General features: G+C 39.8%; 2 non-coding genes across 2 annotated transcripts; one reads left to right on the forward strand and one right to left on the reverse strand.

The window, feature by feature from the left end:
* Positions 1-400: 400 nt before the first annotated feature.
* LOC130978194 (small nucleolar RNA R71) lies at positions 401-508 on the forward strand. The gene has a single exon (XR_009085850.1). It is a non-coding gene; the product is annotated as a small nucleolar RNA R71 (small nucleolar RNA).
* A 17,239-nt stretch (positions 509-17,747) lies between these two features.
* LOC130978799 (small nucleolar RNA R71) lies at positions 17,748-17,855 on the reverse strand. Its single transcript, XR_009086413.1, has one exon. It is a non-coding gene; the product is annotated as a small nucleolar RNA R71 (small nucleolar RNA).
* Positions 17,856-26,372: the final 8,517 nt, after the last annotated feature.

A 26,372-nucleotide genomic window follows, 5' to 3' on the forward strand; every position in this document is an offset into this window, starting at 1 on the left:
CATAGGGTTCTCCTAGGTAATTCACCTCTTCCATGGAAGGGTTCTCAGGATCATAAGCTTCTTCCTCAGATGAAGCATCCTTAGTACTGTTTGGTGCATTTTGCATTCCAGACAGACTTTGAGAAATCAAATTGACTTGTTGAGTCAATATTTTGTTCTGAGCCAATATGGCATTCAGAGTGTCAATCTCAAGAACTCCTTTCTTCTGACTAGTCCCATTGTTCACAGGATTCCTTTCAGAAGTGTACATGAATTGGTTATTTGCAACCATTTCAATCAGTTCCTGAGCTTCTGCAGGCGTCTTCTTCAGATGAAGAGATCCTCCTGCAGAGCTATCCAGAGACATCTTGGATAGTTCAGAGAGACCATCATAGAAAATACCTATGATGCTCCATTCAGAAAGCATGTCTGAGGGACATCTTCTGATTAATTGTTTGTATCTTTCCCAAGCTTCATAGAGGGATTCTCCATCCTTCTGTCTGAAGGTTTGGACTTCCACTCTAAGCTTACTCCATCTTTGTGGTGGAAAGAACTTTGCCAAGAAGGCATTGACTAGCTTTTCCCAAGAGTCCAGGCTTTCTTTAGGTTGAGAATCCAACCATATTCTAGCTCTGTCTCTTACAGCAAAAGGGAATAGCATCAGTCTATAGACCTCAGGGTCTACCCCATTAGTCTTGACTGTGTCACAGATTTGCAAGAATTCAGCTAAGAACTGATGAGGATCTTCCATTGGAAGTCCATGGAACTTGCAATTCTGTTGCATTAGAGAAACTAATTGAGGCTTAAGCTCAAAGTTGTTTGCTCCAATGGCAGGGATAGAGATGCTTCTCCCATAAAAATCAAGAGTAGGTGCAGTAAAGTCACCCAGCATCTTCCTTGCATTGTTTGCATTGTTGTTGTTTTCGGCTGCCATGGGTTCTTCTTCTTTGAAGAATTCGGTCAGGTCCTCTAAAGAGAGTTGTGCTTTGGCTTCTCTTAGCTTTCTCTTCAAGGTCCTTTTGGGTTCAGGATCAGCTTCAACAAGAATGCCTTTGTCTCTGCTCCTGCTCATATGAAAGAGGAGAGAAAAAGAAAATGTGGAATCCTCTATGTCACAGTATAGAGATTCCTTGAAATGTCAGAGGAAAAGAGAAATAGAAAGAAGAAGGAGAAGAAGAATTCGAACTTTAATTAGATAAGGCTCGAATTGTGCATTTAGAAGGAGTGGTACTCCATAAATAGAAGGATGTGGGAAGGAGGGAAGAGGATTTTCGAAAATTCAATTAAAAATTTTGAAAACACTTTGAAAAACACTTAATTGATTTTCGAAAATTGAAAGTGGAAAAGAAATCAAGTGATTTTTGAAAAAGATTTTGAAATTAGAAATTAAAAAGATTTGATTGAAAACTAAAAAAAAATGTGATTAAAAAGATTTGATTGAAAAGTTATGGTTTTAAAAAGATGTGATTGAGAAGATATGATTTAAAAACAATTTTAAAAGATATGATTTGAAAACAATTTGAAAAGATATGATTAAAAATATTGATGACTTGCCTAACAAGAAAAGATATGATTCAAACATAAAACCTTCCTTGATAGAAAAGGCAAAAAAATGTTCAATCAAATCATTAATTGTTAGTAAGTATCTTTGAAAAAGGAAAGAAATTAATTTTGAAAACATTTGAGTGAAAAGATTTGATTTGAAAAAGATTTGATTTTGAAAAACTTGAAAAAAATTGATTTGAAAACAAAATCTTCCCCCTAGCACCATCCTGGCGTTAAACGCCCAGAATGGTATCCATTCTGGCGTTTAACGCCCAAAATGCACCCTTTTTGGGCGTTAAACGCCCAACCAGGTACCCTGGCTGGCGTTTAAACGCCAGTCTGTCTTCTTCACTGGGCATTTTTGAATGCTCAGCTTTTTCTGTATAATTCCTCTGCAGTATGTTCTGAATCTTCAATCCCTTGTATCATTGACTTGAAAAGACACAAATTAAAAATATTTTTGGATTTTTAATAATTAAAATGCAACAAGAATCAAATAACAATGCATGCAAGACACCAAACTTAGCAGTTTGTATACTACTGACACTAATGAACTGAAAATGCATATGAGACACACAAAATACTCAAGTCAATAGAATTCAAAGATCAGAGCAAGTGAATCATCAAGAACATCTTGAAGATCACTAAGACATATGAATGCATGCAATTGACACCAAACTTAGGATGAGACACTAGACTTAAGCAAGAAACAGCAAATATTTTTTTTTGGTTTTTATGATTTTGTAAATTTTTTTTTTGTATTTTTCGAAAATTAAGTAAAAAAAAGTATCAAAATTCTTAATGAGAATTCCAGGAATCAGTGCAATGCTAGTCTAAGACTCCGGTCCAGGAATTAGACATGGCTTCACAGCTAGCCAAGCTTTCAAAGAAAGCTTCGGTCCAAAACACTAGACATGACCAAAGGTCAGCCAAGCCTTAGCAAATCACTGCTCCAAAAGCAAGATTGATACGAAATCAACAAGCTCTTGTGGTGATAAGTTGAAACCTCGGTCCAATCAGATTAGACATGGCTTCTCAGCCAGCCAGATTTCAACAAATCATCATGAAACTCTAGAATTCATCTTCAAGAATTTTGAAAAAAATAAATACCTAATCTAAGCAACAAGATGAACCGTCAGTTGTCCAGCCTGAACAATCCCGGGCAATAACACCAAAAATTTGATGTTGTTGCCGGATCTTGGCACTGATGTTACCGAAGGCTTGCTCAAAACTAGAACAATCCCCGGCAACGGCGCCAAAAACTTGGTGCGCGAAATTGTGAACTATACTTTTTCACAACTCTCATAATCCCTGGTAATGGCTCCAAAAACTTGGTGCGCTCAATACCATGGCATTACACAACTTCGCACAACTAACCAGCAAGTGCACTGGGTCGTCCAAGTAATAAACCTTACGTGAGTAAGGGTCGATCCCACGGAGATTGTTAGTATTGAAGCAAGCTATGGTCATCTTGTAAATCTTAGTCAGGCAAACTCAGATATATATGGTGATGAACGAAAATAACATAAAAGATAAAGATAGTGATACTTATGTAATTCATTGGTAGGAACTTCAGATAAGCGCATGAAGATGCCTTCCCTTCCGTCTCTCTGCTTTCCTACTGTCTTCATCCAACCCTTCTTACTCCTTTCCATGGCAAGCTCGTATAGGGTCTCACTGTTGTCAGCAGCTACCTCCCATCCTCGCAGTGAAAGCTAATGCTCAATACTCTGTCACAGTACGGCCAATCACCGGTTCGGTTCCCTCCCCTACCGGAATAGAATAACTCTTTTGCGTCTGTCACTAACGCCCAGTAGGTTACAGGTTTGAAGCACGTCACAGTCATTCAATCATTGAATCCTACTCAGAATACCACAGACAAGGTTAGACCTTCCGGATTCTCTTGAATGCTGCCATCAGTTCTTGCCTATACCACGAAGACTCTGATCTCACGGAATGGTTGGCTCGTTTGTCAGGCGAGCACTCGGTTGTCAGGCGATCAACCATGCATCGTGCAATCAGGAATCCAAGAGATATTCACTAAGCCTCAGATGCTTGTAGAACAAGAATGGTTGTCAGTCACCTTGTTCATGGGTGAGAATGGTGATGGGCGTCAATCATCACCTTCATCATGTTGAAGAACAAGTGATATCTTGGATAAAGAACAAGCGGAAATTGAATGAAAGAACAATAGTAATTGCATTAATACTCGAGGTACAGCAGAGCTCCACACCTTAATCTATGGTGTGTAGAAACTCCACCGTTGAAAATACATAAGCATAAGGTCTAGGCATGGCCGAATGGCCAGCCTCCCAATGATCTAAGAACTAAAATGTCCAAAGATGATCTAGAGATCTAAAAGTGATCAAAAGATTTCTATACAATAGTAAAAGGTCCTACTTATAAGAAACTAGTAGCCTAGGGTGTACAGAAATGACATAAAAATCCTCTTCCGGGCCCACTTGGTGTGTGCTTGGGCTGAGCAATGAAGCAATTTCGTGTAGAGACTCTTCTTGGAGTTAAACGCCAGCTTTGGTGCCAGTTTGGGCGTTTAACTCCCATTTGGGTGCCAGTTCCAGCGTTTAACGCTGGGATTCTTTGAGGTGACTTTGAACGCCGGTTTGGGCCATCAAATCTTGGGCAAAGTATGGACTATTATATATTGCTGGAAAGCCCAGGATGTCTACTTTCCAACGCCGTTGAGAGCGCGCCAATTGGGCTTCTGTAGCTCCAGAAAATCCGCTTCGAGTGCAGGGAGGTCAGAATCCAACAGCATCTGCAGTCCTTTTTTTGTCTCAGACTCAGATTTTTGCTCAGGTCCCTCAATTTCAGCCAGAAAATACCTGAAATCACAGAAAAACACACAAACTCATAGTAAAGTCCAGAAAAGTGAATTTTAATTAAAAACTAATAAAAATATACTAAAAACTAACTATATCATATCAAAAACATACTAAAAACAATGCCAAAAAGTATACAAATTATCCGCTCATCATGTATGTAATACTGTTAAGTATAGTGAAATTCTTCCATAGTTGTGGAGGAGACTGGATGTAGGTTGCATAGCACAAGGCAACCGAACCAGGATACATGCTGGTGTTAGCTTTTCTCTTCTCTACTGAGTTTTGTTTTCTGATTTTCATGAGACAAAAATAAATTGTCTCATAAATTTCCGCTGCTGTGTTCAAATAGAACCTGAATTGAAAGTTTGTTTAAAAGGGTAATAACTGCAACTAAAAGGAAGGCATAGATTCAATCCCCCTTCTCTAAGCCTACCACAACCTTCAATTGGTATCAGGAGCTAAGGTCTCAAGAATCAAGCTTAACCGCTTGGAGTAAAGATCCAATGGCGAACAACTTGGGCACAACCACAGTTGCCTACACCCTCACTGAAGGACAGTCAAACAACCGGCCACCTTTCTTCAACGGTAAGAACTACTCCTACTGGAAAGAAAGGATAAGGATTTTCATTCAATCCATTGACTACAACATATGGAAGATTGTCGTGAGCGGTCCAAAGATCCCAACAAAAATAAGTGATGATGGAGTGGTGACTCCAAAAGAAGAAGCTGAATGGAATGAGGATGACAAGAAGAAGATAGAGCTGAATGCTAAAGCAATCAACCTTCTTCACTATGCTATCAACTTTGAAGAGTATCGAAAGGTGTCTAGATACAAGACAGCCAAAGAAATCTGGGAAAAACTCCAGGTTACACACGAAGGCACCAAACAAGTAAAAGAAACGAGGATTGATATGCTGCGAAAAGAGTACGAGATGTTTAGCATGAAGGATGGAGAAAGTATTGATGAAGCGTTTGAGAGATTCTCAATCATAATCAACAACCTTGATGCTATGGGTACAAATTATGCAGAACAAACCTTGGTGAGAAAACTCCTTAGAAGCCTCACAAAAGAATGGGAAAATACTGCCACTGTCCTAACAGAGAGTAATAACATAAGTCCCATAACCTATGATGAGCTGAGAGGAAAATTTCTTGCCTATGAAGCCACACACACAAACACAGACTCAAAGAAAAAGGGAATAACCCTCAAGTCACAAATAGAACCGAAAGAGAGTGAGTCTAGTGATGGTATTTCAGATGATGAGCTTTTGTTCTTTGCTAGGAGATTTAGAAGAATGATGAAGAACAAGGGCAAATACAAAGGTTCAAGTTCAAAAGAGCACAAGATCGACTTGAGCAAAGTGACTTGCCATCACTGCAAGGAGGTTGGACACTTCAAGCTAAACTGTCCAAAGCTCAAAAAGGAGGACAAAGGAAAGAAGGAAAGGAAGAGAGTACTCATGGCAGCTTGGGAGGATCTCGAAAATGACTCAAATGAAGAAGAAGAATCTAAAGGGGATGACAAAGACTGCTTCATGGCTGGAAACAACAATCTTGATGAGGTAAACTATTATGATTTGACCATTGAAGACTTGCATGCTATTATTGATGATCTCACTTTAAACACATCAAAATTGCTTGATAAATACAATGAATGCAGATCTGAAAGAGATGTGTTAAGAGTTGAAAATGATTTTTTAAAAGAAAAAGTGAAGGAAACTGAATGTGCTTTGGACATCATTGAAGAAAATAGATTTCTAAAATCCGAACTTGAAAAATTAAAAGGAAAGCACATTGTGGATCCTTCTCATGAGTTAATTGCTGAAAATGAAAGATTAAATGATATGATTAAAAGGCTGAATGGTGACTTAGCAAAATTTGCTCAAGGTTCTAACAACTTGGGCAAATTACTTACAAGTCAAAGACCATTGTTTGAAAAATCTGGTTTAGGCTACATAGCCAAGGAAGATGCAGTTTTTAATACTTCCTCTATAAAATTTGTGGCTTCTTCATCAAATACCAAATCCATACCAAGCAAATCAGGTATCGGATATGTTTCAACTTGTGAAGAAAAATTTGATGAAGCAAACACAAGTGAAACTAAGCCTTCACCAAGAACTGGTCTGAGTTCAAACTGGCCAGGTTTGGGTTACATTTCGAAAAATGAGGATGCCTTCAAGAAACCACTCTTTTACAACAAAACCTCATTTTCGAAAGGTAAAAATGTTCAAAAAAATTCTGGTGAAAATATTTTTGCAAAGAGGAATAATTATAACAAAAATCAGTTTGTCAAAAGAAATGTATCTCCTCCAAAAACCAGAAAATTCCAACCATTTAATCATTTCAAGCAATATAACTTACCTAAATTTCAGCGGCACACATCAAAAAATTATTGTGTTAATTGCAAGAAATTTGGTCATTCATATGCACAATGCTTCATTGAAAAGAGAGTTGTAGGAAACAAAGTCTATAATGTTGTTTGTGATTTCAATGCACTTGGGCAACCAAGATGGATTAACTTCAGAGGATCCAAATTAATTTGGATACCTAAGGCTACTTGAAACTCATCATGCAGATTTGCCTAGCATCCAAGAACAAAAAGGACATGTGGTACATGGATAGTGGATGTTCAAGGCACATGACTGGAAGGTCAACCTACTTCATCAAACTAAACAAGTATGATGGAGGTTTTGTGACCTTTGGAGATGATGGTAAAGGTAAAATCATTGCTGTTGAAAAAGTAGGTAATGAGCAATCAACTTTCATTGATGAGGTACTTTTGGTATGTGGTTTGAAACACAATCTTTTGAGTATAAGTCAGCTGTGTGATTTAGGATATTTAGTGACTTTTAAAAGATCTGAATGCTGTGTTGTGAATGAAAAGACAAATGAAGTAATGTTTGGTGCCAAGCGTTTTAATAATATGTATGGACTTACTCTTGATGAACTAAAGGATCAAAATGTAGCTTGTTTTCACTCTAAAGAATCTGAAAAGTGGTTATGGCATAAAAGATTGGGCCATGCAAGTATGTTTCAAATAAACAAACTTGTAAAGAAAGAATTAGTAAGAGGTCTTCCGTTGATAAAGTTTGACAAAGACATCACTTGTGATGCTTGCCAAATGGGAAAACAAACAAAAAGTTCTTTTAAACCAAAGGAAGACATCTCTACTAAAAGACCACTTGAGTTGCTACACATTGATTTATTTGGTCCAACAAGAACTCAAAGCCTAGGTGGTAAACATTATGGTTTAGTAATTGTGGATGATTATACTAGGTTTGGTTGGGTTTTATTTCTTGCACACAAAAATGAAGCCTTTTCGGCCTTTGAACCTTTTTGCAAGAAAATTCAAAATAAAAGGATTTAAAAATATCTTCTATAAGAAGTGATCATGGAACTGAATTTAAAAATAATTTATTTAAATCCTTGTGTGAGGAATTTGGAATATCTCACAACTTCTCTTGTCCAAGGACACCACAACAAAATGGTGTGGTGGAAAGGAGAAATAGAAGCATACAAGAGATGACAAGAGCTATGCTTTGTGAGAACAATGTTCCAAAATTCCTTTGGGCTGAAGCGGTTAACACGGCTTGCCACATTTTGAATAGAACAATCATAAGAAAATTTTTTAAGAAAACCCCTTATGAACTTTGGAAAGGCTACCCACCAAACTTAGACTACTTACACATCTTTGGATGCAAGTGTTTTGTTTTAAATAACAAGGATAATTTGGGTAAATTTGATCCAAAGGCTTATGAGTGTTTGTTTGTAGGATATTCCACAACTAGTAAAGCATATAGGGTTTATCATCAAGATGCTAGAATTATTGAGGAGTCCATACATGTTACATTTTGTGATACTAACTTGGTACAAAGCATTTTGGAAGATTGTGATGTGGTGCACGAAATTGTGATCAATACTTTTCAAAACATAAACAATCCCTAGTAATGGCTCCAAAGACTTGGTGCTCAATACCATGGCATAAACACAACTTCGCACAACTAACCAGCAAGTGCACTGGGTCGTCCAAGTAATAAACCTTACGCGAGTAAGGGTCGATCCCACGGAGATTGGTGGTATGAAGCAAGCTATGGTCATCTTGTAAATCTCAGTCAGGCAGACTCAAATGGGTATAGTGATAAACGAATAAAGCAATAAGATAAAGATAGAGATACTTATGTATATCATTGGTGTAAGAGCTTCAGACAAGCGTATGAAGATGCCTTCCCTTCCGTCTCTCTGCTTTCCTACTGCCTTCATCCAATCCTTCTTACTCCTTTCCATGGCAAGCTCGTGTAGGGTTTCACTGTTGTCAGCAGCTACCTCCCATCCTCTCAGTGAAAATACGTCCCTGATGCTCTGTCACAGCATAGGCTAATCATCTGTCGGTTCTCGTTCAGGCCGGAATAATATCCATTGATACTTTTGCGTCTGTCACTAACGCCCTAGCCTGCTAGGAGTTTGAAGCACGTCACAGTCATTCAATCATTGAATCCTACTCAGAATACCACAGACAAGGTGAGACCTTCCGGATTCTCTTGAATGCTGCCATCAGTTCTTGCCTATACCACGAAGACTCTGATCTCACGGAATGGCTGGCTCGTTTGTCAGGCGAGCACTCGGTTGTCAGGCGATCAACCATGCATCGTGCAATCAGAAATCCAAGAGATATTCACTAAGCATCAGATGCTTGTAGAACAAGAGTGGTTGTCAGTCACTTTGTTCATGGGTGAGAATGATGATGGGCGTCAATCATCACATTCATCAAGTTGAAGAACAAGTGATATCTTGGACAAAGAACAAGCGGAATTGGATAGAAGAACAATAGTAATTGCATTAATACTCGAGGTACAACAGAGCTCCACACCTTAATCTATGGTGTGTAGAAACTCCACCGTTGAAAATACATAAGAACAAGGTCTAGGCATGGCCGAATGGCCAGCCTCCCAATGATCTAAGATAGCATAAAACGAAGATAGCTACCAAAGTCTCTAAATACAATAGTAAAAGGTCCTACTTATAGATAACTAGTAGCCTAAGGTGTACAAAGATGAGTAAATGACATAAAAATCCACTTCCGGGTCCACTTGGTGTGTGCTTGGGCTGAGCAATGAAGCATTTTCGTGTAGAGACTCTTCTTGGAGTTAAACGCCAGCTTTTATGCCAGTTTGGGCGTTTAACTCCCATTTAGGTGCCAGTTCCGGCGTTTAACGCTGGAATTTCTTGAGGTGACTTTGAACGCCGGTTTGGGCCATCAAATCTTGGGCAAAGTATGGACCATCATATATTGCTGGAAAGCCCAGGATGTCTACTTTCCAATGCCGTTGAGAGCGCGCCAATTGGGCTTCTGTAACTCCAGAAAATCCACTTCGAGTGCAGGGAGGTCAGAATCCAACAGCATCTGCAGTCCTTTTGAGTCTCTGGATCAAATTTTTGCTCAGATCCCTCAATTTCAGCCAGAAAATACCTGAAATCACAGAAAAATACACAAACTCATAGTAAAGTCCAGAAAAGTGAATTTTAACTAAAAACTAATAAAAATATACTAAAAACTAACTAAAAGATATCAAAAACATACTAAAAATAATGCCAAAAAGCGTACAAATTATCCGCTCATCACAACACCAAACTTAAATTGTTGCTTGTCCCCAAGCAACTGAAAATCAAATAAGATAAAAAGAAGAGAATATGCAATGAACTCCAAAAACATCTATGAAGATCAGTATTAATTAGATGAGCGGGGCTTTTAGCTTTTTGCCTCTGAATAGTTTTGGCATCTCACTTTATCCTTTGGAATTCAGAATGATTGGCTTCTTTAGGAACTCAGAATCCAGATAGTGTTATTGATTCTCCTAGTTAAGTATGATGATTCTTGAACACAGCTACTTTATGAGTCTTGGCCGTGGCCCAAAGCACTCTGTCTTCCAGTATTACCACCGGATACATACATGCCACAGACACATGATTGGGTGAACCTTTTCAGATTGTGACTCAGCTTTGCTAGAGTCCCCAATTAGAGGTGTCCAGGGTTCTTAAGTACACTCTTATTTGCCTTGGATCACAACTCTTATTCTTTTCTTTTTCTTTCTTTTTCTCTTTCTTCTTCTTTTTTTTTCGGTTTTTTTTTTTTTTGCTTTCTTTCTTCTTTTTTTTTTGTATTCACTGCTTTTTCTTGCTTCAAGAATCATTTTTATGATTTTTCAGATCCTCAGTAACATGTCTCCTTTTTCATCATTCTTTCAAGAGCCAACATTCATGAACCACAAATTCAAAAGACATATGCACTGTTCAAGCATACATTCAGAGAACAAAAGTGTTGCCACCACATCAATATAATTAACTGTTATAAAATTTAAAATTCATGCAATTCTTCTCCTTTTCAATTAAGCACGTTTTTATTAAGAGAGGTGATGGATTCATAGGACATTCATAACTTTAAGGCATAGACACTAAGACACTAATAATCACAAGACACAAACATGAACAAACATAAAGCATAAAATTCGAAAAACAGAAGAATAAAGAACAAGGAAGTCAAAGAACGGGTCCACCTTAGTGATGGCGGCTCTTTCTTCCTCTTGAAGATCCTATGGAGTGCTTGAGCTCCTCAATGTCTCTTCCTTGTCTTTGTTGCTCCTCTCTCATGATTCTTTGGTCTTCTCTAATTTCATGGAGGAGAATGGAGTGTTCTTGGTGCTCCACCCTTAGTTGTCCCATGTTGGAACTTAGTTCTCCTAGGGAGGTGTTTACTTGCTCCCAATAGTCTTGTGGAGGAAAGTGCATCCCTTGAGGCATCTCAGGGATCTCTTGATGAGAGGGGTCTCTTGTATGCTCCATCCTTTTCTTGGTGATGGGCTTGTCCTCATCAATGGGGGTATCTCCTTCTATGTCAATTCCAACTGAATAACAGAGGTGACAAATGAGATGAGGAAAGGCTAGCCTTGCTAAGGTGGAAGACTTGTCCGCCACTTTATAGAGTTCTTGGGCTATAACCTCATGAACTTCCACTTCTTCTCCAATCATGATGCTATGAATCATGATGGCCCGGTCTAGAGTAACTTCGGACCGGTTGCTAGTGGGAATGATTGAGCGTTGAATGAACTCTAACCATCCTCTAGCCACGGGCTTGAGGTCATGCCTTCTCAATTGGACCGGCTTGCCTCTTGAATCTCTCTTCCATTGTGCGCCCTCTTCACATATAACTGTGAGGACTTGGTCCAACCTTTGATCAAAGTTGACCCTTCTTGTGTAAGGGTGTTCATCTCCTTGCATCATAGGCAAGTTGAACGCTACCCTCACACTTTCCGGACTAAAATCCAAGTATTTCCCCTGAACCATAGTAAGATAATTCTTTGGATCCGGGTTCACACTTTGATCATGGTTCTTGGTGATCCATGCATTGGCATAGAACTCTTGAACCATCAAGATTCCGACTTGTTGAATGGGGTTGGTAAGTACTTCCCAACCTCTTCTTCGGGTCTCATGGCGGATCTCCGGATATTCACCTTTTTTGAGTGAAAAGGGGACCTCGGGGATCACCTTCTTCAAGGCCACAACTTCATAGAAGTGGTCTTGATGCACCTTTGAGATGAATCTATCCATCTCCCATGACTCGGAGGTGGAAGCTTTTGCCTTCCCTTTCCTCTTTTTAGAGGTTTCTCCGGCCTTGGCTGCCATAATGGTTATGAAAAAACGAAAAAGCAATGCTTTTACCACACCAAACTTAAAATGTTTGCTCGTCCTCGAGCAAAAGAAGAAAGAAGAGAGTAGAAGAAATGATGGAGAGGGAGATGGTGGTGTATTCGGCCAAAGAGGGGGAGAAGTGGTGTTTAGGTTGTGTGAAAATGAAGAAGGGAAGAAGGGTATTTATAGGAGAGAGGGGAGAAGGAGTTCGGCCATGTATGGGTGGGTTTGGGAGGGAAAGTGGTTTGAATTTGAAGGGTGAGGTTTTTGGGGAAGAGGTATTGAGGTGATTGGTGAATGGGGGAAGAAGAGAGAGAGTAGTGGTGGGGTCCTGTGGGGTCCACAGATCCTGTGGTGTCAAGAAAAAGTCATCCCTGCACCAAATGGCATCAAAATTCACGTTTTGAGCCATTTCTGGCGTTAAACGCCGGGCTGGTGCCCATTCCTGGTGTTTAACGCCAGGTTCTAGCCCTTTTCTGGCGTTTAACGCCAGTCTGGTGCCCCTTTCTGGCGTTAAACGCCCAGAATGGTGCCAGACTGGGCGTTAAACGCCCAACTGCTAGGCTTACTGGCGTTTGAACGCCAGCAGCATCTTCCTCCAGGGTGTGCTGTTTTTCTTCCTGTTTTCCATTTTGTTTTTGCTTTTTCAATTAATTTTGTGACTTCTCATGATCATCAACCTACAAAATAACATAAAATAACAAAAGAAAATATATAAAATATAATCATTGGGTTGCCTCCCAACAAGCGCTTCTTTAATGTCAGTAGCTTGACAGAGGGCTCTCAATGAGCCTTACAAATGATCAGAGCAATGTGGGAACCTCCCAACACCAAACTTAGAGTTTGAATGTGGGGGTTCAACACCAAACTTAGAGTTTGGTTGTGGCCTCCCAACACCAAACTTAGAGTTTGACTTTGGGGGCTCTATTTGTCTCTGATTTGAGGGAAGCTCTTCAAGCTTCATCTCCATGGTGACAGAGGGATATCCTTGAGCCTTAAACACAAAGGATTATTCATTCACTTGAATGATCAGTTCACCTCTATCAACATCAATCACAGCCTTTGCTGTGGCTAGGAAGGGTCTGCCAAGGATGATGGATTCATCCATGCACTTCCCAGTCTCTAGGACTATGAAATCAGTAGGGATGTAATGGTCTTCAACTTTTACCAAAACATTCTCTACAAGTCCATGAGCTTGTTTTCTTGAGTTGTCTGCCATCTCCAATGAGATTCTTGCAGCTTGTACCTCAAAGATCCCTAGCTTCTCCATTACAGAGAGAGGCATGAGGTTCACACTTGACCCTAAGTCACACAAGGCCTTCTTGAAGGTCATGGTGCCTATGGTACAAGGTATTGAAAACTTCCCAAGATCTTGTCTCTTTTGAGGTAATTTCTGCCTAGACAAGTCATCTAGTTCTTTGGTGAGCAAGGGAGATTCATCTTCCCAAGTCTCATTTCCAAATAACTTGTCATTTAGCTTCATGATTGCTCCAAGATATTTAGCAACTTGCTCTTCAGTGACATACTCATCCTCTTCAGAGGAAGAATATTCATCAGAGCTCATGAAAGGCAGAAGTAAGTCCAATGGAATCTCTATGGTCTCATTTTGAGCCTCAGATTCCCATGGTTCCTCATTGGGGAACTCAGAGGAGGTTGGTGCACGCCCATTGAGGTCTTCCTCAGTGGCGTCCACCTCCTCTCTTTCCTCTCCAAATTCGGCCATGTTTATGGCTTTGCACTCTTGATGAGCGGATAATTTGTATGCTTTTTGGCATTGTTTTTAGTATGTTTTTAGTATCTTTTAGTTAGTTTTTATTATATTTTTATTAGTTTTTAATTAAAATTCACTTTTCTGGACTTTACTATGAGTTTGTGTGTTTTTCTGTGATTTCAGGTATTTTCTGGCTGAAATTCAGGGACCTGAGCAAAAATCTGATTCAGAGACCAAAAAGGACTGCAGATGCTGTTGGATTCTGACCTCCCTGCACTCGAAGTGGATTTTCTGGAGCTACAGAAGCCCAATTGGTGCGCTCTCAACGGCGTTGGAAAGTAGACATCCTGGGCTTTCCAGCAATATATGATAGTCCATACTTTGCCCAAGATTTGATGGCCCAAACTGGCGTTCAAAGTCACCTCAAGAAATCCCAGCGTTAAACGCTGGAACTGGCACCCAAATGGGAGTTAAACGCCCAAACTGGCACCAAAGCTGGCGTTTAACTCCAAGAAGAGTCTCTGCACGAAAAATGCTTCATTGCTCAGCCCAAGCACACACCAAGTGGGCCCGGAAGTGGATTTTTATGTCATTTACTCATTTCTGTACACCTTAGGCTACTAGTTTTCTATAAGTAGGACCTTTTACTATTGTATAGAAAATCTTCGGATCTTTGGAACCTTTTTCTTGAGATCTTTTGATCACATTGGGAGGCTGGCCATTCGGCCATGCCTAGACCTTATGCTTATGTATTTTCAACGGTGGAGTTTCTACACGCCATAGATTAAGGTGTGGAGCTCTGCTGTACCTCGAGTATTAATGCAATTACTATTGTTCTTCTATTCAATTCCGCTTGTTCTTTGTCCAAGATATCACTTGTTCTTCAACTTGATGAAGGTGATGATTGACGCCCATCACCATTCTCACTCACGAACAAAGTGACTGACAACCACTCTTGTTCTACAAGCATCTGAGGCTTAGTGAATATCTCTTGGATTCCTGATTGCACGATGCATGGTTGATCGCCTGACAACCGAGTGCTCGCCTGACAAACGAGCCAACCATTCCGTGAGATCAGAGTTTTCGTGGTATAGGCGAGAACTGATGGCAGCATTCATGAGAATCCGGAAGGTCTAACCTTGTCTGTGGTATTCTGAGTAGGATTCAATGACTGAATGACTGTGACGTGCTTCAAACTCCTGAGGGCGGGGCGTTAGTGACAGACGCAAAAGAATCACTGGATTCTATTCCGGCCTGATTGAGAACCGACAGATGAATTCCGCTATGCTGTGACCAGAGCATATGCAATCGTTTTCAATGAGAGGATGGGAGGTAGCCACTGACAATGGTGAAACCCTACACAAGCTTGCCATGGAAAGGAGTAAGAAGGATTGGATGAAGGCAGTAGGAAAGCAGAGAGACGGAAGGGAAGGCATCTTCATACGCTTATCTGAAGTTCCTACCAATGAATTACATAAGTATCACTATCTTTATCTTTTATGTTATTTTCGTTCATCATCATATACATTTGAGTTTGCCTGACTAAGATTTACAAGATGACCATAGCTTGCTTCAATGCTAACAATCTCCGTGGGATCGACCCTTACTCACGTAAGGTATTACTTGGACGACCCAGTGCACTTGCTGGTTAGTTGTGCGAAGTTGTGTAATGCCATGGAATTGAACTACCAAGTTTTTGGAGTTCATGACCGGGGATTATGAGAGTTGTGAAAAGTATTGTTCACAATTTCGCGCACCAAGTTTTTGGCGCCGTTGCCGGGGATTGTTCAAGTTTTGAGCAAGCTTTTGGTAACAATGCCTGGGATTGTTCTAGTTTGGACAACTGACGGTTCATCTTGTTGCTTAGATTAGGTATTTATTTTTTTCGAAATTCTTGAAGATGAATTCTAGAGTTTCATGATGATTTGTTGAAATCTGGCTGGCTGAGAAGCCATGTCTAATCTGATTGGACCAAGGTTTCAACTTATCACCACAAGAGTTTGTTGATTTTCATCAATTTTGCTTTTGGAGCAGTGATCTGCTAAGGCTTGGCTGACCTTTGGTCATGTCTAGTGTTTTGGACCGAAGCTTTCTTTGAAAGCTTGGCTGGCTGTGAAGCCATGTCTAATTCCTGGACCGGAGTCTTAGACTAGCATTGCACTGATTCCTGGAATTCTCATTAAGAATTTTGATATCTTTTTCCACTTAATTTTCGAAAAATACAAAAAAAATTACAAAATCATAAAAACCAAAAATATTTGATGTTTCTTGCTTAAGTCTAGTGTCTCATCTTAAGTTTGGTGTCAATTGCATGCATTCATTCATGTGTCTTATGGATCCTCAAGTAATTCTTGATGATTTTTGTGTTCTAATCTCTAAATTCTATTGACTTGAAGTATTTTGTGTGTCTCATATGCATTCTCATATTGTTAGTGTCAGTAGTATACAAACTGCTAAGTTTGGTGGCTTGCATGCATTGTTATTTGATTCTTATTGCATCTTGATTATTAAAAATCCAAAAATATTTTTAATTTGTGTCTTTTCAAGTCAATGATACCAAGAATTGAAGATCCAGAACATACTGCAGAGGAATTATACAGAAAAAGCTGAGCATTCAAAAATGTCCAGTGAAGAAGACAGACTGGCGTTTAAACGCCAGCCAGGGTACCTGGTTGGGCGTTTAACGCCCAAAAAGGGTGCATTTTGGGCGTTAAACGCCAGAATGTATACCATTCTGGGCGTTTAACGCCAGGATGGTGCTAGGGGGAGAATTTTGTTTTCAAATCAATTTTTTTTCAAGTTTTCAAAGTTTTTCAAAATCAAATCTTTTTCAAATCATATCTTTTCAATCAAATGTTTTCAAAATCAATTTCTTTCCTTTTTCAAAGATACTTACTAACAATTAATGATTTGATTGAACATCTCAAATTTGTTGCCTTTTCTGTTGAGAAAGGTTTAATGTTTGAATCATATCTTATCTTGTTAGGCAAGTCACTAATTTTCAAAATCAAATCTTTTAACATTATTTTCAAACATATCTTTTAAAATTGTTTTCAAATCATGTCTTCTCAATCACATTTTTTTTTAAAAACCAATCATATCCTCTCAACCACATCTTTTTCAAAATAGTTTTCAATCAAATCTTTTTGATTTCTAATTTCAAAATCTTTTTCAAAAATCACTTGATTTCTGTTCCACTTTCAATTTTCGAAAATTATCAACATCTTTTTAATTGAATTTTCGAAAATTCTCTTCCCTCCTTCCCACATCCTTCTATTTATGGAGTACTACTCCTTTTCAATGCACAATTCGAACCTTATCTAATTAAAGTTCGAATTCTTCTTCTCCTTCTTCTTTCTATTTTTCTTTTCCTCTGACACCTCAAGGAATCTCTATACTGTGACATAGAGGATTCCATATTTTCTTGTTCTCTTCTCTTTCATATGAGCAGGAACAGAGACAAAGGCATTCTTGTTGAAGTTGATCCTGAACCTGAAAGGACCTTGAAGAGAAAGCTAAGAGAAGCCAAAGCACAACTCTCTTTAGAGGACCTGACCGAATTCTTCAAGGAAGAAGAACACATGGCAGCCGAAAACAACAACAATGCCAACAATGCAAGGAAGGTGCTGGGTGACTTTACTGCACCTACTCCCGACTTCTATGGGAGAAGCATCTCTATCCCTGCCATTGGAGCAAACAACTTTGAGCTTAAGCCTCAATTAGTTTCTCTAATGCAACAGAATTGCAAGTTCCATGGACTTCCAATGGAAGATCCTCATCAGTTCTTAGCTGAATTCTTGCAAATCTGTGACACAGTCAAGACTAATGGGGTAGACCCTGAGGTCTATAGACTGATGCTATTCCCTTTTGCTGTAAGAGACAGAGCTAGAATATGGTTGGACTCTCAACCTAAAGAAAGCCTGGACTCTTGGGAAAAGCTAGTCAATGCCTTCTTGGCAAAGTTCTTTCCACCACAAAGATGGAGTAAGCTTAGAGTGGAAGTCCAAACCTTCAGACAGAAGGATGGAGAATCCCTCTATGAAGCTTGGGAAAGATACAAACAATTGATCAGAAAATGTCCTTCTGACATGCTTTCTGAATGGAGCATCATAGGTATTTTCTATGATGGTCTCTCTGAACTATCCAAGATGTCTTTGGATAGCTCTGCTGGAGGATCTCTTCACTTGAAGAAGACGCCTACAGAGGCTCAAGAGCTAATTGAAATGGTTGCAAATAACCAATTCATGTACACTTCTGAAAGGAACCCTGTGAATAATGGGACTAATCAGAAGAAAGGAGTTCTTGAGATTGACACTCTGAATGCCATACTGGCTCAGAATAAGATATTGACTCAACAAGTCAATTTAATTTCTCAAAGTCTGTCTGGAATGCAAAATGCACCTGGCAGTACTAAGGAAGCTTCATCTGAGGAAGAAGCTTATGATCCTGAGAACCCTTCAATGGAAGAGGTGAATTACCTAGGAGAACCCTATGGAAACACCTATAATTCTTCATGGAGAAATCACCCAAATTTCTCATGGAAGAATCAAGAGAGACCTCAACAAGGTTTCAATAATAATGGTGGAAGAAACAGGCTTGGCAATAACAAGCCTTTTCCATCATCTTCTCAGCAACAGACAGAGAGTTCTAAGCAGAGTACTTCTGACTTAGCAACAATGGTCTCTGATCTAATAAAGACCACTCAAAGTTTCATGAATGAAACAAGGTCCTCCATTAGGAATTTGGAAGGACAAATGGGTCAGCTGAGTAAGAAAGTTACTGAACTCCCTCCTAGTACTCTCCCAAGTAATACAGAAGAAAATCCAAAAGGAGAGTGCAAAGCCATAACCATGGCCGAATATGGAGAGGAAAGAGAGGAGGTGGACGCCACTGAGGAAGACCTCAATGGGCGTGCACCAATCTCCTCTGAGTTCCTCAATGAGGAACCATGGGAATCTGAGGCTCAAGATGAGACCATAGAGATTCCATTGGACTTACTTCTGCCATTCATGAGCTCTGATGAGTATTCTTCCTCTGAAGAGGATGAGTATATCACTGAAGAGCAAGTTGCTAAATGCCTTGGAGCAATCATGAAGCTAAATGACAAGTTGTTTGGAAATGAGACTTGGGAGGATGAACCCCCTTTGCTCACCAAAGAACTGGATGACTTGTCTAGGCAGAAATTACCTCAAAAGAGGCAGGATCCTGGGAAGTTTTCTATACCTTGTACCATAGGCACCATGACCTTCAAGAAGGCCTTGTGTGACTTAGGGTCAAGTGTAAACCTCATGCCCCTCTCTGTAATGGAGAAATTAGGGATCTTTGAGGTGCAAGCTGCAAGAGTCTCATTAGAGATGGCAGACAATTCAAGAAAACAAGCTCATGGACTTGTAGAGAATGTTTTGGTGAAGATTGAAGACCATTACATCCCTACTGATTTCATAGTCCTAGAGACTGGGAAATGCATGGATGAATCCATCATCCTTGGCAGACCTTTCCTAGCCACAGCAAAAGCTGTGATTGATGTTGATAGAGGTGAAATGATCATTCAAGTGAATGAAGAATCCTTTGTGTTTAAGGCTCAAGGATATCCCTCTGTCATCATGGAGAGGAAGCATGAAGAGCTTCTCTCAAGATAGAGCCAAGCAGAGCCCCCACAGTCAAACTCTAAGTTTGGTGTTGGGAGGCCACAACCAAACTCTAAGTTTGGTGTTGAACCCCCACATTCAAACTCTAAGTTTGGTGTTGGGAGGTTCCAACACGGTTCTGAGTATTTCTGAGGCTCCATGAGAGTCCTCTGTCAAGCTAATGACATTAAGAAGCGCTTGTTGGGAGGCAACCCAATGTTTTATAGTTAACTATTTCTTTTGTTATTTTATCTTTTTTGTAGGTTGATGATCATAAGAAGTCACAAAACAATGAAAAAAGCAAAACAGAATGAAAAACAGGAAGAAAAACAGCACACCCTGGAGGAAGATGCTGCTGGCGTTTAAACGCCAGTAAGCCTAGCAGTTGGGCGTTTAACGCCCAGTCTGGCACCAATCTGGGCGTTTAACGCCAGAAAGGGGCACCAGACTGGCGTTAAACGCCAGAAAAGGGGTAGAACCTGGCGTTAAACGCCAGGAATGGGCACCAGCCCGGCGTTTAACGCCAGAAATGGCTCAAAACGTGAATTTTGATGCCATTTGGTGCAGGGATGACTTTTCCTTGACACCACAGGATCTGTGGACCCCACAGGACCCCCACCCACCCCACCATCACTCTCTCTCTTCTTCCCCCATTCACCAATCACCTCAAACACCTCTTCCCCAAAAACCCTTCACCTATCAAATCCCATCTTTCTCTTCACCACTCACATCCATCCTTCATAAATCCCCACCAACCTCACCCTTCAAATTCAAACCACTTTCCCTCCCAAACCCACCCATACTTGGCCGAACTCCTTCTCCCCTCTCTCCTATAAATACCCTACTTCTTCATTTTCACACAACCTAAACACCACTTCTCCCCTTCTTTGGCCGAACACACCACCATCTCCCTCCTCCTCATTTCTTCTTCTTCTACTCTCTTCTTTCTTCTTTTTGCTCGAGGACGAGCAAACATTTTAAGTTTGGTGTGGTAAAAGCGTTGCTTTTTCATAACCATTTATGGCATCCAAGGCCGGAGAAACCTCTAAAAAGAGGAAAGGGAAGGCAAAAGCTTCCACCTCCGAGTCATGGGAGATGGATAGATTCCTCTCAAGGGTGCATCAAGTCCACTTCTATGAAGTTGTGGCCTTGAAGAAGGTGATCCCCGAGGTCCCCTTTTCACTCAAAAAGGGTGAATATCCGGAGATCCGCCATGAGATCCGAAGAAGAGGTTGGGAAGTTCTTACCAACCCCATTCAACAAGTCGGAATCTTGATGGTTCAAGAGTTCTATGCCAATGCATGGATCACCAAGAACCATGACCAAAGTGTGAACCCGAATCCAAAGAATTATCTCACTATGGTTCGGGGGAAATACTTGGATTTTAGTCCGGAAAGTGTGAGGGTGGCGTTCAACTTGCCTATGATGCAAGGAGATGAACATCCTTACACTAGAAGGGTCAACTTTGATCAAAGGTTGGACCAAGTCCTCACAATCATATGTGAAGAGGGCGCACAGTGGAAGCAAGATTCAAGAGGAAAGCCGGTTCAATTGAGAAGGCATGACCTCAAGCCCGTGGCTAGAGGATGGTTAGAGTTCATACAACGCTCAATCATTCCCACTAGCAACCGGTCCGAAGTTACCATAGACCGGGCTATCATGATCCATAGCATCATGATTGGAGAAGAAATAGAGGTTCATGAGGTTATAGCCCAAGAACTCTATAAGGTGGCGGACAAGACCTCCACCTTGGCAAGGTTAGCCTTTCCTCATCTCATATGTCACCTCTGTTATTCAGTTGGAGTTGACATAGAGGGAGACATCTCCATTGATGAGGACAAGCCCATCACCAAGAAAAGGATGGAGTACACAAGAGATCCCACTCATCATGAGATCCCTGAGATTCCCCAAGGGATGCACTTTCCTCCACAAAACTATTGGGAGCAACTAAACACCTCCCTAGGAGAGTTGAGTTCCAACATGGGACACTTAAGGATGGAGCATCAAGAACACTCCATCATCCTTCATGAAATTAGAGAAGACCAAAGAATCATGAGGGAGGAGCAACAAAGACAAGGAAGAGACATTGAGGAGCTCAAGCACTCCATAGGACCTTCAAGAGGAAGGAAGAGCCGCCATCACTAAGGTGGACCCGTTCCTTGATTTCCTTGTTCTTTATTCTTCTGTTTTTCGAATTTTATGCTTTATGTTTATCCATGTTTGTGTCTTGTGATCATTAGTGTCTTAGTGTCTATGCCTTAAAGTTATGAATGTCCTATGAATCCATCACCTTTCTTGAATAAAAACGTGCTAAATTGAAAATGGAAGAATTGCATGAATTTTGAATTTTATAACAGTTTAATTACTTTGATGTGGTGGCATTACTTTTGTCTTCTGAATGTATGCTTAAACAGTGCATATGTATCTTGAATTTGTGGTTCATGAATGTTGGCTCTTAAAAGAATGATGAAAAAGGAGACATGTTACTGAGGATCTGAAAAATCATAAAAATGATTCTTGAAGCAAAAAAAAAAAAAAAAAAAAACCGAAAAAAATTGAAAAAAAAAAAAGAAAAAGAAAGAAATAAAGTTGTGATCCAAGGCAAAAAGAGTGTGCTTAAGAACCCTGGACACCTCTAATTGGGGACTTTAGCAAAGCTGAGTCACAATCTGAAAAGGTTCACCCAATTATGTGTCTGTGGCATGTATGTATCCGGTGGTAATACTGGAAGACAGAGTGCTTTAGGCCACAGCCAAAACTCAATAAATAGCTATGTTCAAGAATCATCATACTTTACTAGGAGAATCATTAACACTATCTGGATTCTAAGTTCCTAAAGAAGCCAATCATTCTGAATTTCAAAGGATAGAGTGAGATGCCAAAACTATTCAGAGGCAAAAAGCTAAAAGCCCCGCTCATCTAATTAATACTGATCTTCATATGTTTTTGGAGTTCATTGCATATTCTCTTCTTTTTATCTTATTGATCTTCAGTTGCTTGGGGACAAGCAATAATTTAAGTTTGGTGTTGTGATGAGCGGATAATTTGTATGCTTTTGGCATTGTTTTTAGTATGTTTTTAGTATCTTTTAGTTAGTTTTTTTATATTTTATTAGTTTTTAATTAAAATTCACTTTTCTGGACTTTACTATGAGTTTGTGTGTTTTTCTGTGATTTCAGGTATTTTCTGGCTGAAATTGAGGGACCTGAGCAAAAATCTGATTCAGAGACCAAAAAGGACTGCAGATGCTGTTGGATTCTGACCTCCCTGCACTCGAAGTGCATTTTCTGGAGCTATAGAAGCCCAATTGGCGCGCTCTCAACGGCGTTGGAAAGTAGACATCCTGGGCTTTCCAGCAATATATGATAGTCCATACTTTGCCCAAGATTTGATGGCCCAAACCGGCGTTCAAATTCACCTCAAGAAATCCCAGCGTTAAACGCTGGAACTGGCACCCAAATGGGAGTTAAACGCCCAAACTGGCACCAAAGCTGGCGTTTAACTCCAAGAAGAGTCTCTGCACGAAAAATGCTTCATTGCTCAGCCCAAGCACACACCAAGTGGGCCCGGAAGTGGATTTTTATGTCATTTACTCATTTCTGTACACCTTAGGCTACTAGTTTTCTATAAGTAGGACCTTTTACTATTGTATAGAAAATCTTCGGATCTTTGGAACCTTTTTCTTGAGATCTTTTGATCACATTGGGAGGCTGGCCATTCGGCCATGCCTAGACCTTATGCTTATGTATTTTCAACGGTGGAGTTTCTACACGCCATAGATTAAGGTGTGGAGCTCTGCTGTACCTCGAGTATTAATGCAATTACTATTGTTCTTCTATTCAATTCCGCTTGTTCTTTGTCCAAGATATCACTTGTTCTTCAACTTGATGAAGGTGATGATTGACGCCCATCACCATTCTCACTCACGAACAAAGTGACTGACAACCACTCTTGTTCTACAAGCATCTGAGGCTTAGTGAATATCTCTTGGATTCCTGATTGCACGATGCATGGTTGATTGCCTGACAACCGAGTGCTCGCCTGACAAACGAGCCAACCATTCCGTGAGATCAGAGTTTTCGTGGTATAGGCGAGAACTGATGGCAGCATTCATGAGAATCCGGAAGGTCTAACCTTGTCTGTGGTATTCTGAGTAGGATTCAATGACTGAATGACTGTGACGTGCTTCAAACTCCTGAGGGCGGGGCGTTAGTGACAGACGCAAAAGAATCACTGGACTCTATTCCGGCCTGATTGAGAACCGACAGATGAATTCCGCTATGCTGTGACCAGAGCATATGCAATCGTTTTCAATGAGAGGATGGGAGGTAGCCACTGACAATGGTGAAACCCTACACAAGCTTGCCATGGAAAGGAGTAAGAAGGATTGGATGAAGGCAGTAGGAAAGCAGAGAGACGGAAGGGAAGGCATCTTCATACGCTTATCTGAAGTTCCTACCAATGAATTACATAAGTATCACTATCTTTATCTTTTATGTTATTTTTTCTCATCATATACATTTGAGTTTGCCTGACTAAGATTTACAAGATGACCATAGCTTGCTTCAATGCTAACAATCTCCGTGGGATCGACCCTTACTCACGTAAGGTATTACTTGGACGACCCAGTGCACTTGCTGGTTAGTTGTGCGAAGTTGTGTAATGCCATGGAATTGAACTACCAAGTTTTTGGAGTTCATGACCGGGGATTATGAGAGTTGTGAAAGTATTGTTCACAATTTCGCGCACCAAGTTTTGGCGCCGTTGCCGGGGATTGTTCAAGTTTGAGCAAGCTTTTGGTAACAATGCCTGGGATTGTTCTAGTTTGGACAACTGACGGTTCATCTTGTTGCTTAGATTAGGTATTTATTTTTTTCGAAATTCTTGAAGATGAATTCTAGAGTTTCATGATGATTGTTGAAATCTGGCTGGCTGAGAAGCCTGTCTAATCTGATTGGACCGAGGTTTCAACTTATCACCACAAGAGTTTGTTGATTTTCATCAATTTTGCTTTTGGAGCAGTGATCTGCTAAGGCTTGGCTGACCTTTGGTCATGTCTAGTGTTTTGGACCGAAGCTTTCTTGAAAGCTTGGCTGGCTGTGAAGCCATGTCTAATTCCTGGACCGGAGTCTTAGACTAGCATTGCACTGATTCCTGGAATTCTCATTAAGAATTTTGATATCTTTTTCCACTTAATTTTCGAAAATACAAAAAAAAAATTACAAAATCATAAAAACCAAAAATATTTGATGTTTCTTGCTTAAGTCTAGTGTCTCATCTTAAGTTTGGTGTCAATTGCATGCATTCATTCATGTGTCTTATGGATCCTCAAGTAATTCTTGATGATTTTTGTGTTCTAATCTCTAAATTCTATTGACTTGAAGTATTTTGTGTGTCTCATATGCATTCTCATATGTTAGTGTCAGTAGTATACAACTGCTAAGTTTGGTGGCTTGCATGCATTGTTATTTGATTCTTATTGCATCTTGATTATTAAAAATCCAAAATATTTTTAATTTGTGTCTTTTCAAGTCAATGATACCAAGAATTGAAGATCCAGAACATACTGCAGAGGAATTATACAGAAAAAGCTGAGCATTCAAAAATGCCCAGTGAAGAAGACAGACTGGCGTTTAAACGCCAGCCAGGGTACCTGGTTGGGCGTTTAACGCCCAAAAAGGGTGCATTTTGGGCGTTAAACGCCAGAATGTATACCATTCTGGGCGTTTAACGCCAGGATGGTGCTAGGGGAGAATTTTGTTTTCAAATCAATTTTTTTTCAAGTTTTCAAAGTTTTTTCAAAATCAAATCTTTTTCAAATCATATCTTTTCAATCAAATGTTTTCAAATCAATTTCTTTCCTTTTTCAAAGATACTTACTAACATTAATGATTGATTGAACATCTCAAATTTGTTGCCTTTTCTGTTGAGAAAGGTTTAATGTTTGAATCATATCTTATCTTGTTAGGCAAGTCACTAATTTTCAAAATCAAATCTTTTAACATTATTTCAAACATATCTTTTAAAATTGTTTTCAAATCATGTCTTCTCAATCACATTTTTTTTTAAAAACCAATCATATCCTCTCAACCACATCTTTTTCAAAATAGTTTTCAATCAAATCTTTTGATTTCTAATTTCAAATCTTTTTCAAAATCACTTGATTTCTGTTCCACTTTCAATTTTCGAAAATTATCAACATCTTTTTAATTGAATTTTCGAAAATTCTCTTCCCTCCTTCCACATCCTTCTATTTATGGAGTACTACTCCTTTTCAATGCACAATTCGAACCTTATCTAATTAAAGTTCGAATTCTTCTTCTCCTTCTTCTTTCTATTTTTCTTTTCCTCTGACACCTCAAGGAATCTCTATACGGTGACATAGAGGATTCCATATTTTCTTGTTCTCTTCTCTTTCATATGAGCAGGAACAGAGACAAAGGCATTCTTGTTGAAGTTGATCCTGAACCTGAAAGGACCTTGAAGAGAAAGCTAAGAGAAGCCAAAGCACAACTTCTTTAGAGGACCTGACCGAATTCTTCAAGGAAGAAGAACACATGGCAGCCGAAAACAACAACAATGCCAACAATGCAAGGAAGGTGCTGGGTGACTTTACTGCACCTACTCCCGACTTCTATGGGAGAAGCATCTATCCCTGCCATTGGAGCAACAACTTTGAGCTTAAGCCTCAATAGTTTCTCTAATGCAACAGAATTGCAAGTTCCATGGACTTCCAATGGAAGATCCTCATCAGTTCTTAGCTGAATTCTTGCAAATCTGTGACACAGTCAAGACTAATGGGGTAGACCCTGAGGTCTATAGACTGATGCTATTCCCTTTTGCTGTAAGAGACAGAGCTAGAATATGGTTGGACTCTCAACCTAAAGAAAGCCTGGACTCTTGGGAAAAGCTAGTCAATGCCTTCTTGGCAAAGTTCTTTCCACCACAAAGATGGAGTAAGCTTAGTGGAAGTCCAAACCTTCA

The sequence above is a fragment of the Arachis stenosperma genome, chromosome 4 (assembly GCF_014773155.1).
Source record: "Arachis stenosperma cultivar V10309 chromosome 4, arast.V10309.gnm1.PFL2, whole genome shotgun sequence".
NCBI classification, from domain to species: Eukaryota; Viridiplantae; Streptophyta; class Magnoliopsida; order Fabales; family Fabaceae; genus Arachis; species Arachis stenosperma.